Below are 6000 nucleotides of genomic sequence, written 5' to 3' on the forward strand. Positions count from 1 at the left end.
TAATAAATTATAAATATAACAAATAAATTTAAAAATATTGATAATTTTTTAAAAAAGACTTAATACAAAAATAAGTGCCTAAATAATGCATCAGAAAACTTTTATTGTCTAAAGAATTTTTCGTCCAAAAATAGGTGCCTAACGTTTTCATCGAAACACTTTTAGTTGTATGGACCGATATGGTCGTTAAATTTGATCGTTAAGTGACATGTGTTACGTTGTGGTAATTCTAATCAAAATCCAAATGTTTGGTGACGATGGTGGCCGATGACGGTTAGTAATGGGGTTGAAATGAGATATTTTAGTTTTTTTTAGAGTTTTTTTAATAATTTCATTAAAAGTTTGGTTTATTACAAATAAATTAAGTTTTTTTAATTTTATTTTTTAAAAATTATATTTTTATTAGCAAAAATTTCTTTAAACAACAAATTATTTTTTGAGGCAAAGTTTAGGTACTTGTTTTTGTGTTAAACCTTTTAAAAATATAAACACTTTTATTGGAAAGGTCTTTGTCTGCCTTTGGAGTGATTACAAGGTAATATTTGTTCAGAATTTTATTAGTTAATTGACATTGAACACACCTTGCAAACATATATGTTCGAACCCACACACCAACAAATGTTTTTTAATAGTATGGAGTTATTACAATGTAGTATTTGTTCAAAATTTTTCTTAACATATTGACAATAAATACATATCCAACAGACATAGTTGTTTTAACCCAGGACTTCTAGAGATAACATCACTCTCTTTTACAATTGAGGTCACTTGATGGGTTCTAACAACAAGTGTATGTTTAAACTATTATATTTAAATTTAAACAATATGATTTGAAAATCTTAATGTCAAAATTTATCGATTTTGAGTTGTCAAAGATTTATATTTAAGACTTATATTTAAATTCATATCGGTACAATTGTCAAATACAATTATTTCTTGTGAAGTATTCAAAATTTTATTATCTAAAACCGTCTAATGATCTCAAAATCTAAAACTTCATCATCTTTTCTATTCTAATTTATTATACAACCTTTTATCATCTAAAAAACGTTCCAGCAGATGCCATAGCTAAACTTGCCAACCCTCTGCCACGAAACGATCATAATGGAAGAACCCCTGTTAGGCTTTGAGAGGAGAAAAGGAAGAGCAGGGGGAATGTTAGAATACTGTAAAACTGCTGTAGGTACAGCACGTGTATGTAAGGGTGGTTAGGCTGTTAGGTTGTTAGTCAAGTTAGTTAGTTTGTTAAGCGGTTAATGACTAGCTAAACAACTGCTATAAAAACAATGTATCAGTTGATATGAATTCAAGTGATTCTTTACTGAGCATATTTTTTCTGTTGTTCACACTTCCTAACATGGTATCTTTCGCCAAACGCTCTGGGGATTTCTTGTAAGCCTCCGCTACTGCTGCTCTCTCTTGGTAACGATCATGGAGTCGTTCAAGAACTTTGCACACAAGAAAGTGAGTGTTCTCCTTGATGAGATGAATTTTCTGTTGTGGAAGCAACAGATATTACTCACAGTCCGAAGCCATCGCCTCGAGCGGTTATTAACCGGAGTCTTGAAGCCACCACCGGAGACGGTACTTGATAGCAATGGCGAAGTGACTGTCAATGATGCCTTTGAAGAGTTCGTGGCACAGGACAGTGCACTAGCGTCATGGCTCCTTTCCACCATCAGCCCGCACCTCCTGCCGCAGTTTGTTGGAGCAGATTCGGCTGCCACAGTATGGAGCACGGTGCAACAATTGTTTTCCAACAGATCTACTACCGCTGCTATGGGACTTCACTGCAAGCTGCAGTCACTAAGAAAAGGGAATGACACTATGCGGACCTATCTTTCCCGCGTCAAGGAGGTATGCGATGCACTCGCCTCCTGTGGAAGTACAGTACCACATGTTGGTCATATAGCCAGTATACTTAAGGGGTTACCCAGGGAATACCAGCCGTTCATGGCGGTTATCACTACGATGAAGGAAACGCTCTCCCTCGAAGAATTACACACAATGCTTCTAGATGCTGAAGCCCAGTTAGCTGGATTTGATGAGTCCATGGAATCATTGCCTATGAGTGCAAGTTTTGCTCAACATGAGGCAAAATACTCCGATGACAACCGAGGTTCCAGGTCCTCTCGTCCCTCCTCAAGCAATCGTTCTGCTGCTCGTGGTCGAGGAAGAACCAAAATTCAATGCCAATTATGTGGCAAGCTTGGTCATCTTGTTGACCGTTGTTGGCATCGGTTCAATGAGGATTTCATGTGTGTTACTGCTGAGTCACGGTCTCACAAAGGTCAGTCTGCTAGTGCTCATCACTCGACTGTTGAAACACCTAGCTCGGGGTGTGATTACTGCAATGGTCAGCCTCAAATGGTTGTGCGATCACCACAGGCCAATGTAGCCTCAAAATCAGCTGACCTCTGGGTAGTGGACTCGGGTGCTACTCACCACGTTACCCCCGACGTTAATAACGTCCCAAATTCCGTTGACTTTAGAGGCCCAGGTAAACTAACTGTGGGAAATGGAGTGTCGCTTGACATCCATAACATTGGTAATACGGTGTTGAATCTTCAAGAGCTATATTTTTGAATGATCTATTGCATGTGCCCCGTATAACAAAAAACTTGATTTCTGTCTCCAAGCTTGCTAGGGATAATGCAGTTTATGTTGAGTTTCATGCTGGCAAATGCTATGTTCGAGATGAATCTACCAGAAATATCCTGCTGCAAGGTGAAGAAAAGGATGGTCTGTACACCTTTGCTTTCGGAGTAGAATATGGTGCTGCTGTACATGTAGCAGCTGCAGATGTTACACGTGATCAGTCAAAACTATGGCACTGTCGCTTAGGACACCCAGCTCGATATGCTCTAGATAGAATAGCTAATCAAATCAATGTAAAAGTTGATTCTGAGGTTAATAAAACTTGCGTGGCCTGCTGTATGGGCAAGAGTCACAAGCTTCCTTTTGATTCGTCTAAAACCGTGTATAAGGATCCATTTGAGCTTATTTTTTCAGATTTGTGGGGACCTCCACACGTGCCATCTAACGGTTTTCGATACTACGTGTCGTTTGTAGATGCGTATACCAGGTTCACATGGGTCTATTTCCTAAAGGAAAAGGCTCAAGCCTTATCTGCTTTTCAGCTGTTTCATAAGCTTGTATTAACTCAGTTTGGTGTAGCGGTTAAGGCAGTTCAAACCGACTGGGGTGGAGAATATCGCCCTTTCTCTGTGCTACTAGCTCAAGCGGGTATTGTGCATCGTCTGTCTGCCCCCATACATCGGAGCAGAACGGTGTTGTAGAACGCAAACACCGTCACATAGTCGAGCTTGGCCTGGTTTTGCTCACTCAGGCGTCCTTACCTGTTCAGTACTGGTCCTATGCGATGACAACAGCTGTTCACCTCATCAATCGGTTACCAACTAAGGTGCTTGAAGGGCAATCACCGTTTGAGAAATTGTACAGCAAGAAACCCGTTTATGATAATCTGAAGGTCTTCGGGTGCCAGTGCTTTCCCCATCTAAGACCTTTCCAAACTCATAAGCTGTCCGTCCGCTCACAACCTTGCACGTACTTAGGGTTCAGCCCCCGACATAAGGGGTACCAGTGCCTTGCGGATGATGGAAGGGTTTATATTTCTCGTCATGTGGTGTTTAACGAAATGGTGTTTCCGTTTGCAGGTAAAGAGGCGATCAATACGCAACATAGTACCAGTGGCTTTCGATCACAAAGTATTCCAATTATTGCTGATACACAAAGGTGGCACAATATGCCTTATACTACCGGTGTTGAAGATGGTTTGGCTGAAGATGTTCTTCCAGGTCAAGCACAACAAACTCAGACTGTGATTGAAACTGCAAACCCGCTAGAGTTCGCTAATGAGGTTCCTCCTGTCATAGACGCAACCTCTCACTCCAATGCTAATACAAGTCCGGATGTAGGTGACATGGACGAGCCTGTTAATGCTGACACGAACACATGCGATAATGCTTCAACTGAACCTGGTGCCATAAGCTCAATGAAACAAAGTTATCATCCAATGCTGACTCGCAGCAAGTGTGGGGTGTTCAAACCCAAATCATACACTGCCTATTTCGAGCATAATATACCCACGTCTATACATGAGGCGTTGCAGTCCGACAACTGGAGTGAGGCAGTCCGAGCCGAGATAGACGCACTTCGCAGGAATAACACGTGGTCGATAGTAAAACTACCAGCAGGACGTACTCCTATAGGCTGCAAATGGTTATTCAAACTCAAACGGAATCCAGATGGTACCATTCATCGGTATAAAGCCAGATTGGTTGCGAAAGGCTATTCTCAGGTACCAGGACACGACTTCACTGCCACCTTCAGCCCCGTGGTCAAGTTCTCCACCTTCTACGTTATGTTAACTCTGGCTGTGACAAACGGATGGGAGCTCAGGCATGTGGACATCAACAATGCGTTCCTTAACGGGGACCTAGGTGAAGATGTTTTTATGGAGCAACCTCCTGGCTTTGAGATGATGGCAGCAGATGGAACTCAACTCGTCTGTAAGTTACAAAAGGCCCTCTACGGCCTTCGACAAGCGCCTCGAAATTGGCACACCAAACTTAAAGACAGTCTGGAGGAAATGGGATTTAACTCATCTCGTGCAGACCCTTCTTTGTTTGTCAATAGGAAGCATGAGAGTGATACCTATGTGCTGGTTTATGTTGATGACATTGTCATCACTGGGCAGTCTACTAGTAGAATACAAGAGGTGGTGCAGGCGCTTAGACAACGCTTCTCGCTCAAGGACTTAGGTCTGCTCAGTTACTTCTTAGGCATTGAGGTGCATCGGTCACGAGATTCTATTGTTCTGAGCCAAAAGAAATTCATCCTCGAGCTACTGGAAAAGTCTGGCATGACAGGAGCAGCCAATTGTGGAACACCGATGGTCCTGTCTTCCAAACTTTCAGCAAATGAAGGAGAATTGATTTCTAATGCCACTGAATATCGGAGTACAGTTGGCTCTTTATTGTATGTGTGTCACACTCGCCCAGACCTAGCGTATAGTGTCGGCAAGGTCGCCCAGTTCATGCATGCCCCGAGAGAAGCACATATGGTTGCTGTCAAAAGGATATTGAGATATCTGGCTGGGTCGGTTCATTATGGGCTGATGTTCCAACCAGGAGATGATAGTCTGTCTATTGCAGCGTTCGCTGATGCAGACTGGGGAGCAAATGTCGATGATCGACGGTCGATCTCAGGATATGGCGTCTTTACTGGTAAATGTCTTGTGTCCTGGAGCTCGAAGAAGCAAAAAACGGTATCGAGGTCGACGATGGAAGCCGAGTATAGGTGTGTAGCAGACACTGCTGCTGAGGTAACTTGGGTTGATACCTTGCTTAAAGACCTCGGGTTGCAGCAACATCAAGAACCGGTGATCTGGTGTGATAATACAGGGGCTATTGCGATGAGTGCAAATCCCGTCTATCACTCTCAGTCTAAGCACATTGATATGGATGTGCATTTTGTTCGAGAGAAGGTCGCGGCTGGACAATTATTTGTGAACTATGTACCAGCTGAGCATCAGGTTGCAGATGGCTTTACCAAGGCTTTGTCTAAATCTGCTTTTGAAGAGTTTCGAAAGAGTGTGTGTGTAGTGCCTACTGTTCAAGTTGATCAAGATAAGAAAAGTAGAGGGAATGTTAGGCTTTGAGAGGAGAAAAGGAAGAGCAGGGGGAATGTTAGAATACTGTAAAACTGCTGTAGGTACAGCACGTGTATGTAAGGGTGGTTAGGCTGTTAGGTTGTTAGTCAAGTTAGTTAGTTTGTTAAGCGGTTAATGACTAGCTAAACAACTGCTATAAAAACAATGTATCAGTTGATATGAATTCAAGTGATTCTTTACTGAGCATATTTTTTCTGTTGTTCACACTTCCTAACAACCCCCTACTGCTCTCTCAAGTCTTTTAGGCAATGATAAACTAAGCATGTGTCTGTTGTAAGAACCTGGTTTTTTTCTTCTTTTAAATA

This window comes from Hibiscus syriacus, unplaced genomic scaffold (assembly GCF_006381635.1).
Source record: "Hibiscus syriacus cultivar Baekdansim isolate YM2019G1 unplaced genomic scaffold, ASM638163v2 tig00116944_pilon, whole genome shotgun sequence".
NCBI lineage: Eukaryota > Viridiplantae > Streptophyta > Magnoliopsida > Malvales > Malvaceae > Hibiscus > Hibiscus syriacus.